This window comes from Parus major, chromosome 3, assembly GCF_001522545.3.
Source record: "Parus major isolate Abel chromosome 3, Parus_major1.1, whole genome shotgun sequence".
NCBI classification, from domain to species: domain Eukaryota; kingdom Metazoa; phylum Chordata; class Aves; order Passeriformes; family Paridae; genus Parus; species Parus major.
In genome coordinates this window covers 60,492,761-60,507,430 of record NC_031770.1, presented here as the reverse complement: position 1 = coordinate 60,507,430, position 14,670 = coordinate 60,492,761, and the positions used below count along the sequence as shown (strand labels likewise).

The 14,670-nt window shown below is 39.5% G+C and overlaps 1 protein-coding gene across 1 annotated transcript in view; it reads right to left on the bottom strand.

The window, feature by feature from the left end:
• Positions 1 to 14,670, bottom strand: part of THEMIS (thymocyte selection associated) — an 83,677-nt gene that overhangs the window by 42,703 nt on the left and 26,304 nt on the right. The window lies entirely within an intron of this gene.

Genomic DNA, 14,670 nt, shown 5'->3' with positions numbered 1-14,670 from the left:
ATCTGTTCTTTTACCTGAAATTGAAGTTGAACAGACACATTAGTGTGGGCAGTGTTTCAGAATATAGGAATCAAAAATTATGGCAGGACTACAAATCATATGCTTTTCTGCCAAAGTATGTGGATTTTCCACATGCAAATGTAACTAAAGTTTTCTTTTTCACAACAAAGATATCAAAAACTTACTGGAATTTGTTATTTATTTTAAAATTCAAACTGATACTTTACATCTTCATTAGCAGTAAAGATGAAGACTTCAGAAATCCCCATTATTCATCATCTTGTTGTAAGATGATGACTCTTACAATGACGATCCCCATCATTACATCTTGTTGTAAGAAAGGCATGGGGCATGATCTGGGATTACATTGTCAAAATAAACAGTTGTCATCTTTGTGACTGTGTGTGTGCATGTTTGCAAAGGGCAAAGGACAGTCTTCCACAATTTCAAGACATCAAACATAGAATTAACCTCTAACCAAGCACAACCTGTTTTAAATAAGGGTTTGAACAAAAAAAACTGACTGTTGCCTTTGATGGGTCAGTGTTTCTATGTCTCTGAAATATGTATGGATTTTCTTGCCTGTGCCTCTGGTTCTTGTTACCAAAAATGTTATAGAAATAAAGCAGTGGATGGAAACAAGGCTCTGTTAAGATCCCAGAACCCAGCACCCTTCAATTACTGGCATAGCAAGAGCTGTGGAAACAGGAGAACTAGCTCTCATTTTAATTTTTACGTTGTTTCTTTGTCCAGAAAGAATTTGCAGGGCAATATTTAGTTTTACCAAGAAAAACAAATTGGAGAAAAACAAAATTTTCTGAGCCATATTAAGTAATTCCATTAAAAACTTACTTATACATTTTTTCCTGAACATATTTCTACTTCAGCAGGAATGAAATGTGCACAACAGAAAAGCATGAAGCCACAGATGTTTATCTTGAGGACTGATTTTTAAATTAAATTGTGCTTATACCAGTTTCTATGAAGGAATGAAGCTTGTCCTTGACATGCATATGGCCAAACTTCCAGACCCCATGAGACTCCTGAATAAGGCTGAGAGACTGGCACATGTTACATGCCCGGGGGACCCGAAAAAGGCAAACACTAGAGCAGCTTGTAGGCTAGGGATGAAAACAGTTGTCTGAGAATGTTGGTTTTCCTCTAGGCTATAAGTTTCTGGATGACAGCTAAGCCTCAGCCTTCCTTGCCAAAGTATATCCTTCTGAACCAGGGCTGCACCTCATCCCTCAGACCTTGTACCTGCACAACTTTGCAGAGTCCAAGTCAACATATCCATGGCCCCAGGGTTTCACTGGAAATGCTGATGGGTGTTGTCTGTATTAGCAGCCATAATGAGGTGACCTTTTTCCTACACAATGCACTAATCACAGCCTTATTGTGAAAAACATTTCTATCATTCACTTTGGGTTAATTGCTATGCCACCAGTTCAGAGCAAGGCAGAAAAATGTACATAACTACATGTATCTATCTGCATGTTTCACATGTCCTTGCTCTGATTACAGTCGGGAAACCTCCACAATCCAGTTAAAAACTACATCCAGCTCACCACGAAGTGTCTACTTGGCTCTCTAGGCACCATTGGGAGTAAAGACCGGAGGGGATACTTACACACAGAGGTGTAGCTGACACCTCTAACATATGGCTACCTAAGCAAAGGTACCTCTCTCAGTGGCTCTGCTGTACCAGGCCATCCATCACTGCAGCATGCTGACCCAGCTTTGAAGAGACACTCATGCCATTTTGTTCTTCCAAAACAAATATTCCACATTCACACTTATTGGAAGTAGTTTCAATTCCATTAAAGCAAAAAGAGCTGTATTTCCTTGGACCACACCCACACATATCCCACGAGGTCCATCTATCCCAGTGCAGGAACTTTAAGACAGGACACAGGCATCAAAATATATACACAGCAGAGGAGCTGGGCAAACAGAGCAGTAAAAAGTGTGCTTATAGAGTGGGTTTCAGAAAGGAAACTGCTTAGCGCTGCCTAATGAATGAAGTCAGCTAAAAAAGCCAAATGCTCTGCCAGGAGTCTTCATACCAGAGAGGAGGTTTTGTGGTCACATCTGAATGACAAGCCGTGTTGAGAGAAACCCAAGCACGACATGTTGGTTAGGGGTGCATACAATATATAATATGCACACAAAACATTTGTAAAGTATTTTTTAAATCAACAGATTAGTGTCTCAGACTGTCATGTTATTACAATTGTGCTGTACCTGCAAACAGGGTGAGAAGCTGCATTTACATTTGAAAATTGCAAATACAAATTGCATTTGTACATCTGAAAATGTATTTACACTTGATAAAGTTATGAAAAATATGATGGCAGCACTTGGCAATGTGTCTTTTGAAATAAGATGGAAGAGCCCATTAATTTGAAGTTGTTAGCATAATGGTTTATGCCATTAGGTATCAAATCTCTTTTTGTAATTACAGAAGAGATCACAACCAACAAATAACAAAATTGTGTTTAGGTGCTCAGGAAAAACAAATTAGTTTAATCTACAGTCCACAGACATTTGAGAGCCATATGTTACTGTTGCCTTTGTTATTTTTGAAAGCTGCTATGATTTATTACTCTAAACATATAGCGACAAATTGAAAACATGGATTAAAATGTCTCCTACTTGACCTTTTCAGAGCTATCCCATGAATATAAATATTTATTTTATGGATTCAGCAGCTGCTGATCAAGTTATATATTTTGAAAAGTATTCTTTGAATTATAATGCCACCATTCAAATGACATAGTTCCACAATAAATTTTGTAGGCGTTTTATGCTAATAGGCACCTTAAAAACCATTGTATAACCTCCATGAACTCACACTGCACGAGTGGTTGTAGAGGCATATGATGGTTGGTAACTTGGTGATCTTTGCACAGTAACAATACAAGAAATCCCTCTGACATCAACTCTTCACCTGAAACAAATCTTAACTCCTATTTACTCACTCAGAGATAAGAAATCAGTCGGCTATTGTGAATAAAATAGGAATGTATAACAAGAAAACAAAACCAAGCAGTTTCCACTTTCCCTTGGATTTTTATTCCTGTTCACATTGGTAACACTTTCATTCTTAGCCTTGCCCTTATTTCTCTCAGGCACTGCAGTCTCAGTGAGGACCTGAGTTGTCTTCACTTGGCACAAAGCAAAATAAAAGGTAGTGCTAAGCTGCAGTGATTGAAGACAAATAATAGAAGAAGCACATTGTCCCAATGGAGCTACTAAATTCTGGTGTGGATTACAGCCTATTCCCATCTGTGCCTCATCTGTTTGAGCCATGGAGGGAGAAAAGATTGCTTAATTGCTTTTCAGTGTGCATGTCTGTTATAGAATCAAGCACACAACCAGTGAGCCCTTACAATCATGCAAAGAATTCCTGAGATTATCAGATTTTTTACTCCTTGTCCTGCAAGGCAGCAAAAACAGTCTGGTGTTTCTATGCTGGATAGTATTATACTACTCATTACAAATCTACTCAAAATCCCCATTTATTGTAACTACACAGTTTGCCAATGAAAAAGAAAAGAACACCTTCTGGGAGTTCTTGTTTCAGCTACCCTAGAAAAGGGATTTCTAGAAAACCTTTCTTTTTCAAATTTGAGTCTGTTTTACTTACCCTGTGTTTTCTGTGTCCTCAACAAGTTGACCTGCACAGAATGCACCACCTCCCTCTGTTACACCCACAAAATTGGGGCCTCCAATATGCAATTTACAGATTTAGCCCACAGAGTGTCTTCTAAATGACATTTATCTGAAATGCTTTTTCAAGTACTTTCAGTCTCAGCTTGAATATTCCTCTGCTTTGATAACCACCTCAGATGCTTTTGCTTCTGTCTCTGGCCTTGTTTATAAAGATATTGCTCAGTAAGTTAGGGAATGAATTTACAGCTCCTTGTCACTAACTCTCTCTGTAAACACCCCTAGAGCACACTAAATTGCCTTGGTTTGAAGCAACTTAATCTCCTCTCAATGCCTCGTGAAATATCTAATACTTCCTGCAAACTGAGTGACCACAAAAGAGGGCATGCAGGAAACCAAATTAGCTGTAAAATTACAGCTGAACACACTACTTTCTGTAGAAAAGCCATCTATTTCAGTTAATTCTTTGCAACTAGGTCGAGGTGATGATACACCAGCATCCCTGAGAAGAAGTTCCATTTGCTCTTCCTGCTTTCACTTTCACTGTCATGACTGTAGAGCTGGTGTCTAGTCAGTGAGAGAATCTTATTATAGTAACATCCAAATATGACACACAGCAAGGATTAAAGTGTTATCCAACTTGTAAATGCATAAGCAGGCTCCCTGGAAACAGAATTCAGACTGATATTTTCATTTTCAAACCTGTATTTTTCTCCATCTGAGTAGTCAATGGAGCATCTTCTTTTCTAAGTAAGATCCAATTATAATGGGATCTTGGATTGACAGGAAACATTATTATAACTGAATGAGCTGTCAAATCCATGATTAATAAGGTTTTTCATTTAGGTTCAACAATAGCAGCATTAGACTACTGCCATATTATTATTCAATAACTCATAGCATTCATAAGAAGGTTTATTTTCCGTTTCAGGGGGTAGACCGAGATGTTTCACATTCAGCTATTCGTATGGGCAGAAGTGGTTTCAATATTTCATGAGATGATTTTATCTCTATTTTTCCTGAAGATGCAAACTAATGAAAAACCTTTTGCAAAATCTAAGCCTGCTGTTTGAGGATTTAGTTTCTGTTTTCCTTCTAGCTCCCATGTTTTTGCATCCGTATTTCTATTGCTCGAACCATGAGAAGAGAGAGGGAGTATGAATAGTGTAGGAGGTTGATAGCTTGGGTGTTCACACCACCAAATGTTGATGATATGGAGTAAAAATAGGAGTTAAACCAAGACCTCTCTGGTCGGTGTGTTCAGTGAGGTGCAAAGAACAGATAAATAGTAGATATTTCATGTTAGCCACCATGTATGTATGAACTCAGCTGGCTCAAACAGAGAGTATTTTTACATTACACTGCTTTTCACTTTTATAAGAGAGACAATGAGGGCAGGATAGTTATGAATTAAGTTATTCACAAGGGGAAAAGATAATTTTCAGAAAGAGAAGTGCTCACCCTCAGTATTTTGTACCAAAAATGCAATTCCCTCCATCCTACATAAATTCTGCTTTCCCATCCCATTTCACAGTTTGATAGAATGTAACTGGATATTCTGTTTTTCTGTTTCACTGGTTCTCAATTTCATCTTCCTAGCTTAGCTCCTTAATCCACTCTTCCACCCAAATGGAGGTGCTGCTCAATCACTGCAAGTAGTATAAATGATATGTCAGATTGACTTCAAAAAATAACCTTTTAGTCCAGCATTTATTTAATATCATCAGTTATGTCTGACTACTTTTCATCCAAGTATGATGTATCAATATAAGATACAGATATATAGATATATATAGCTAGAGAGCTAGCGAGCTATCTAGATAGGTAGATAATAGGTAGATAGATGTAACCTGTACTGTATCTACCTCTTTCTTCATTTTCTCCTCTTGCTGACACCTTTCATACTTGCACAAACTAACCTTTAACATGCAACCCTTACTTTAATGTTATCTGTCAAAGTCCCACAATCTGGGGAAAATTATGGAGGCATTATAAAGAACATCTGACTTTCCTTCCACAACTCTTTTTTGTCTTGAAACTTCTACCTTCTGTAAGCCAACTGGTGAAGACAAGGCTAAACCAGATATACCACAGCAGATGCAAAGGACAAGCACAAAGACCCGTGTCTAATATTAGAATAAACTATGAAGTGGTTAACAAAAGACTGATCCCTCAAAGGTGTTAGTGAGCCTCAGGGTTAACACCTTGCTATGGTATAAATTCTTAAATAAGTTATTCTTTCTTGTTTCTTCCTCTTTCAAATAGACACACTTCAGAATCCATCTGTCCTAGACAACTGTCACTTGTTTTTTTCACCCCTTTTGTAGATTAACTTCCAGCTAAAAACTTTAAACAAGGCTAAAATGTACTAATCTCCAGTAATTTCATTGTTGATGTTTTTATGAAAATACTGCTTTTGCTATTGCAATACCCAATGCACAAAATGTTGCATTCACAGAAAAATCATTCTCGTCTGTACAAATATCCAAGATGTGAAAATGAAGCATCGTGTCCCATTTCGCAGACAGAGGAGACAGCTACATGAACAAGTTGCCACCTAGTAAATGAGCATGGATTTACAGCTCATTTAATACTCCATGGCAACTGTCTGTGTGGTTACTGCTCCAGAGTAAATGCGAGGCAGCTCTGACCCTTACTGAAAGCAAGGCAATGTATCTTGCGTTTACCTGAGCTTTAAGCATCCATATAAAGTAACTAATGAGCTGTAAATCCACAATCCCTCTTCACACCTGGAAGTTTCTTCATGTATCTGGAGGCAATGATATTTATGTGATTTGCCTGTGGTCACTGAAGCAGTATTTACAGAAGTGGAGATGTAAACCAGACATACTGAGCTCCTGTGAACCCTTCTCCTCACATGGTCAGAATTTTCTTGTAGAGCTACTGTTTAATTGCTTGGCACATTTCCCTTCAAATGACAGTAATTCACAAGCAAACTCAACCACTTTTTCCTCATTAATACTGCAGCACATGCATTTACCACTTATGCAAAACAGATGGATCCCTAAAAGTAGCTTCCAGATACAGTTTCTTCATTTCACACATAAAACATTATTTACTTTTCAAAGACTCTTAAATTTAAAGTTTAAAACTGATGCTTTGGGAATAGCTTTATCCTGGTTTATTTATCAGATTTCAACTCTAGGTAATTAAGAGTCCAAACTAGAACAGAGTCTAAGTAGAGTTCATCATCAGTGCTGTCCATCAGGGTGGTCCATGGTATGCCCTAAACTAGTAAAGAGCTTGCTTTATTTTCCTTTTTTTCCACCAGTGACTCCTAGTAAGTGACCCTCTACTTAGACTCCATAACACTAGTTCAGGTGGGCCATTGATACAAGACACTGCCTACAGACACTGCAAGCCTGGGCTCCCTACTCTGGTTTTTCAGTGGCACTACAGGAGTCACAACAGACTTGAACACTCTGTACATTTTTAATCCTCTCATTATTCTGTATCAAAAAAAAAAAAAAAAAAGAAAAGAAAATCTGAACCACTACATTACAACATACTGCCATGACATCTGTTTACTAGTAAAATTGTTTCATGTTCTGAGGCAAAACAAGACAGAAATGTTAAATACCTTGAAAAAGGTTGGTGCAAATAATAAACCTCTATGCATAAAGAAAAAAAAAAATTTGTGGTAGAGACAACAAATACATTATTTCTAGGCTCTTAAAATCTCCCTCATCATATGTTTTTTATGCCACGTCCATGGACAAACACATTCAAAAAGTAAAGAGGGGAAATCCAGGGCTTGGACAATCATTACTAACTTTAATAGATTTGATGAGTCTTTCCACAGCACTCTCTGTCTCTTGATAATTTTCAATTCCTCACTGCGAGGACTCTCTGGAAAATGTAAACCATGGCTACAAATCTTTTAGGATGTGACCCTGCTGTCACACTGACAGCAACTTCCTCATTTCTTTTCATGTATTTCAAAGCATAATCCCAACCTTCTGGGATGCTTTCATTATCAGAATGCTCAGCTGGCAACACTGCCAAACCTTGAATTTCATGAAAGAGGGCATAATGTGAATGGGCAATGCCAGTGCTGTCCCTAACACTGGCCAAATACAACACTTAAGTGACTTTAGTGAAGCTCCTTCTTTTTCTTTTTTCTTTTTCCATTGTTTTTTAGCAGTGGCTATATCAGCACCAGTTGATTACACAGTGCCTGGAAGACATCACTGGACTTCATTTCAGCTTGTGCCAACTACCTCTTTCTACACAGTTCCCAGGCATAATCTGGTGATTGTAGCACCCCAGGGCCCATTCCCACAAATATAGAGACCAAAGTCTCCAAAAATCAGCCACCAGCTACCCCATGTCAGCTGGCTTTCAGAGCCCAGAAAAGTTCCTGAAGCTGTTTGAGCAGGGATGGAGTCAGAGAGCCTGGGAGCTGCCCAGAGCTCCAGCAGCTGGCTCTGTGGCATCCTGGGGAGATGCCTGGCAGGTCACTGCCACTGCTGCAGACAGACTTCGCAGGAGTATGAGACTGTGCTTCCTGCTGGAAATTTGCTGTGCTTTAGATTATCTCTGGCCAGTTTATACTGGAAAACTCTTTCAGTGATTTCCAAACAGAAGTCCAAAATACAGTCCATAACAGGTAATGCTTCAACAGCTAGATATCCACAAACACAAATTTTTCCAATTTTCTTGCTGTGAGGAGAAGGGCAAATGGTAAAATGCAGCCTGCAAAATGGCTTTGTGGGAAGTCAGGCTTCTTGGAACCCCAGCTGAAAAAAAAGACATTTCTATCACCCCACTCCCCAAATTCTATTTTTGGAGAGTTAGTTATTCTGCTGCAGTTGTTCCTGGAATTTTAGATTTATTGTTTTACTTTTCTTGTCCTGCTTCATAATTATACATAATTATATGATTTTATTATGCTATGTGTTTTATTATGTTATGTGATTTCTGTGAGACAGGAAAAAAATGTGCCAGCCAGTTCTTTCCTTACTGACATCAATGGCTTTTGGCTCACACACTGTTCAGGATTTTCCTTCTTATCAAGGGTTCCATATTTTCATGTGGTTCAATTTTTTATTTCTTCTGGGCATCCTCTTTATTTTTATATTTCTTTCCTCTTTGTTCTCCAAGTAATTCATTTTTAGCTCTAAATTAAGCAATTTGCTTTTAACCAGTTGGCATTTTCATCAGTCAGCATATCCAAATGTTCATCTGTACCTTCCTTAATTCCATGTACTATATCAGCATTTCCTGTATCACTAATGCCTTTCTGCAAAGAGACACCTCAGATTGCCCTGCTGTTTCTTTAGGCAATTATGTACTGCCTGTCCTTCTGGCAGGCACACTGATATCTTCCCCACTGTATTTCAGTTTGAGAGTAACATCAAACCACAGTATGTGCCTCACTGCAGACTTGATGATTCTCTGTGAAAATTTTAATCTGTTAGTATTTTTTAAAAGAAAAAGAGGATACTGAGAATATCAGGAAAACTCCAGTCCTTTACTGGCTTGGGCTTTAGGGTTTCCAGTTTCTCTATCAGAGTCCATAGGGTACCCAGCAGTCCTGGTCTACAGCCAGCATTGCCTGGTTTCTTCTGCAGAAAACCCCAGGGTGTGGAGTGAGATGGCACATGCGTAGGCTTCAGCCCAGCACAGGGTAAGGATGTGGATAGGCTTTCCAGAATATGGTGACAGGCCCCCACATCCAAACACAGCTATAAGGATCTCTGCAACAGAGCATCAATACAAAATCCTTCAGCTTGGACTGTCCAGCCAACAAAAAAATTAAACTGCTTGATACTTTTCAGCACCTACATCCTGCTCCAGCTTCCCCTTAAGATCCTAGCAGGAGATCCATCCTGGGGAAGGCAACAAAAGCCTGTGTGTAACTTCAGATGTCCCTGCAACTCCCACTCCTTTATGCCTGTGCCCTCGGCTTCAGCTCACTGCATGAGAGAAGAGCAAGAAGTGGAGATGTGCTGGGAAGAAGCAAGGAGCAGGAAAAGGCAAGCCTGCTGAAAGCAGTACAGGGGATTGGGGAATCAATATCATATAGGTGAGGGGTGAGGTGAAGGGCACATGGAGAGTGGAGCATGGGGGAACCCAAACACATGGGTCTGGGGGAATCAGGCACGTGTGTCACAGGTTGGGTTTTTGCAGGAAAAGGAACCCATGTTATAGTGCAGACATGGTTCTCAGAGAAGTGAGAAGCTGCAGCACAAGGGCTTGGAGGGAATTTGGGCCTGATTTACCAGGTAAGACTGTGGTGGGGATGGGATTTTGAGACACTTTGGAAGCAATGACAGTATGGGTTGGTCCTCAATTTGTAGAGCTGTAGTTCCAGCCTTCACACATTATTTATTAGGGACTTACAAAACTAGTGAAAAATGACAGGGAGAAACAATAGAATGTGGGGAAAGAGAGGGAAGAGAGAGTGGAATGTGAGATTCCAGAGAATGGAAAACATACTCTTCTGTGGGGAAAGGAAAAACAAGAGGAAGAAGAAACACAGGTGCAACATCAGCAACCACAGTGCCATACCTATCAGAGAGAAACCCTCCTCCTTATATTTGCATATGCATATTTCTGCATCTGCTAATGAACCTCTTTTTTTCTTCCTCATTTCTAGAGCCAGAAGACTGTTAATTCCAGAAGTCTGTTCTTATCTATTCTTTCCTGGCTGTCCAGTGTGCATTTTCTAACATGCTTTTGTTTAGGTAAGTTATTTTCTTGCTACACAGCAGAAATATTTGTGCTAAATCTACTCTATAAAGGAGCCAAAAATGTGAAAAATGCTCTGGAAGCAGAAAACAAAGTTATGAGGAAGGAAAGGAGACACTATAGGAAAACTCATTTGCAGAGAAATGCAGCTTATGTCTTATCAACTTAATTCCAGATAAGTCTTCATTTTGCTGTGAAGACAGATGCGATAAATATGTTAATGGCAGATTTTGATAGCTCAGTTTGTAGAACTGCAAAGCCAGATGGAAGTGATAATTTTTCTTTCATTTTAATTTTGAAATAAAAAGCAAGAAAGCAAGAAAGTTCTGGGTATCTTAACACTGTAATGACTTTTGAAAGGATAATGGACCTTAGCACAAAATGACGATTAACTATCATGCCTTGATGCTCCTATTTTATTAAATTCCAGTTTCCTTGGCTGGAATTCTCTCAGTTTTCTTGCCAGAGATGAGCAGATTACTGCTTGTGACTGACTTTTCCAGTTCCACATTCATAAAGTTATTTAGAAGCAATCCAGCTGGTGGATTTTTTACTGATTCTGCTGCTGCTCAGGTTAGATACATGACTAAAGAGACCACTGATAATAGCATTGGACGGAACTAACCTCTCTTACTCCTTATCAGGAGTGAAATACTGCCTTTTTTGTCCCTTAAGCAGCGCCCTGATGGTCTTAGGAGTACAAGGTTAAATTGTGGCTTTCCATGTATTGATTAAGATTGCATTTATCTGTATCTGGTGTGGACTTTTTGTTTCAATTTAATACAAAACCATTGAGGGACACAGATTAACACCTTGAATGTGTAGGATATCTACTGCTTGAACTGAAAGGCAAAAAGAAGGGTAGAAAACTTTTGCTGCTTGAATCCTCTTAAAGGGGAGGAAACAGTAGGTTTCCGAGCAGGTGAAAAAGGAAATGTTAGAAAACTATTTTCAAGGAAGCTACTAAGTAAACACTTGGTTTATCATATTTGCAGTGGTGTTTCTAATGTGTGGAAAAAACAGACACAACTGAGTTGTTCCCTTTATATGAATTTTCATTTCAAGAAAGTGAGGTCCTGACTGAGTACTCCCACAGGAACTCTCCAGGAACGATGCTCCATTCTCAAATCGGTACCATTAACTTCTGGGGTTTTCTTAAATAAGCTCACAAATCAGAAACTGAATGACCATTTACCATTTTCTGCATGTCATTTAAAACCCCCACCAAAATTCACTCAAATTATTCTAGAAAAGAGAATGTAGATTTCTGATGAATTTTATAATACATATTACCATAGGATAGACAAAGGATACAAGTTGCTATGTCATCCTTGTCCTCAGCTGGGGGTGCTTGTGGGTAGAGGTATTGGCTGTTGGATAAATATCTGCTTTCATCTAGTAATATTAGATAGATATCTTCTGTATGAAGTATAAGATTATTTTCATCATTCAATACAAGCTATTTTTTTTCCATTTGTTTAGTTTACATGCATTTTCTTGGGGTTTGTCTTTTTAAATTCAATTAGCAAGTTGCAAACATATGTGGTCTGGATGTTTCTTACGCAAACAAAATGTCCGTATGAGAGGGAAAGGGAAAGTCTATGCTGTGTGGGGAGAGGAGAGATCCCAGGTTCTGGAAGTAAAACCTGTATCAGCAGGAGCTGAGCCAACTTAATTAGCCCTGTGAAGAGACAGGGCAGAGTGCTTGGTTAATACAGCTGTATCATGTTTGAGGATTCCTCTGCTGTCTCTGGACTTTGCTGAACTGTGCAGACATCCATGTCTCTGCAGCACTGCACCTTGCACACAAGCAGAGGCAGTTCTCACACTTGTCTGAGGTTCCAGTCCATGCTGGATGCTGATCTCATACAATCCAGTGACTGACATGACCAAAAAGTGTGCAGTGAAGCATGCAGTCCTGCTCCTGGGCTCAGAGTTTCCTTACCAAGGTCAGAGAACAGCAGGAACAGACAGCTGGAGCCTCTCTGCTCTCACATCCTTGCTGTGAGCTGAGGCAATCAAAGCACAAGCTGTAGCTAAAGGTGACCCACACTTGCAGATAATCCTCAGGTATTGTCAAGAACCAGAGAGATCTTAGTCTTCTGTGGACTCATGCAGCAGCAGTGTTTTATCCTGGAGCTCCAAACCAAGCAGAGCTTCCCAACTGGTGTGCAAGGAAACCATTCACCACTCTCCTGCAAGCAGCCAGAGCTCCCCAAGGACCAGGCAGGGAACTGCCTGCAGGAGAAGCGTGGCAACTCATGCAGCACTAAAGCTTATCCCAGGCTGCCACCTTGTCAGGCTTAAGTTCAGCTTATTAGGACGCTCATCTGTTATTTATGCAAATAAGCCTATGCATAGTCACAAAATATGCAAAGATGGCTATTTATCTGTTTGGCACAGTTTCTGACTTTCTGAACCCTCAGACATTCCTGATACTTTTAAAAAGAAAACAGAATCTCCCCTAGCACTGCAAAGAGGACAAGGCAGAGCCTAGCTGCTACCATCCACGTCTTCTCAGAGGACTCATGGTGCTCAGGATAGAAAAGATAATGCATTCTGTGTGACTTTAAACACAATATGTTACAGCTCAGGATGTTTAATCTAGTGAATAAGGGATCTTTACTTTTTTCACCTTCCCAGGGGAGGAGATTTGCCATATGCATAACTTCAAGCATTTTGACTGCAGTTTATTATTTATTTAGCACAGGTACCTGCCCCCGCAAAAAATTAAATAGGGTCTTCTGAAACAGCATTTAAATTATCTCCTTTGTCTGGACAGCTGTGCTCTAAGGTTGCTCTCACTTAAGAATGTTCAAAATCATGTTGGCTCACCCCTCTTCTGCCCTTACCGCTCTCTTCTCCCTTTAGGAAAATATTATCTTCTGCATGAGCCTGATCTGTAGTCAGTATCTACCTGCTTTTCTGTGTACACAGCCATCAGTAACTGCAGGAGGTTTGAATCCTCCTGACAAGGGTACAGATTGACCAGAAACACAGCTTTAGGGAATTTTCCCCCAGTTCCTTACCACTGGCAGTACCAGGGTGATTGCTTGTCTGTTAGCTCCATGGACAAGCTTCTCATGTATCCTTCCCTGCATGTTTTATTTCCTTGCATGTGTTATTTAAGATGCTCAGTATTGCTTGTAAAAATGAGAAGGAAAGACATTTCTGTAGTAAAGACAGGAGAATATGATGCACCTTTTTTTTGTAGTAACCTTATATTAGGGAGCCACCTATCCATTCAATTCTTCTATGGACTGTTCTAATCATCTCCCAGGATTTATGTGGAGATTTGGACCTGCATTGGAATTGGGGAATGAGAGGAGAACACCTCCAGCAGGCAAAGAGAGGTACTCACAAACACTGCCCTTTCAGAGTGGTTACAATTCAACTTTAGTTTCATACCAACACACAAAAAAAGAACTTCCTCTGAATCTCCAAAATATAATTACATGAGTTATATTGTACTTAAAGCATAGCAATCACAACACAGGGTGCTCAGTCCACCCTGACATCAGGAAGATGATTTCTTCAGGAGAGAGAATAGTAAGATCAAAAGCAAGAAAACTTGTGGGTTCAGATAAAGACAGCTTAATAAATGAAGGAAAGGGAAAAAATACCCCAAAACAGTGGTGCAAAGGCAGTCACTCACCACCTCTGACAAGAAGACTGTTGTCTGACCAGTCTCTGAATTATGGTTGCCCTCCCAGGCAAATCAGCCCCTCAGTTTTTATTGCTGGACACAGTATTACGTGTCATGGAATATCCCTTTGGTCAGCTGGGGTCAGCTCTCCAACCTGTCTCCTCTACCAGCCTCTTGCCCAACCCCAGCTAACTTCCTTGGGGAAGCCTGGGAAATCAAGAAGTCCATGAGGCTGTGGGTGCATGGATGAAAAATAGCCAAAAGATTGGTGTGTTATTAACTCTAATTAAATCAAAAATCAAAAAATACTTTACAGACTGGTGTGAAGAAAATCAACTCCACCTCAGCCAGACCCAACAAAACAAAAAAAAAAATGAACAAAAGCATTGTCCTAGTTAGTTAAACATGAAGAAAATTGTCCTAGAAAGGGCACTTCCTTTTTAACATCAAGTTCTATTCTAAAAGAAATGCTTCTTTTTTTTTTTTTAAAAAAAAAAAAAATCCAACCTATTTCCCATTTGGGTAAGTGCAAAATAATGAATTCAAAAATCTCAATACAACCTGCCTCTCTGTGAACTTAATTCTGCAATTTCCAGCTGAGCAAAATTATCTTTACATCATGAAAACATATGCTTCCC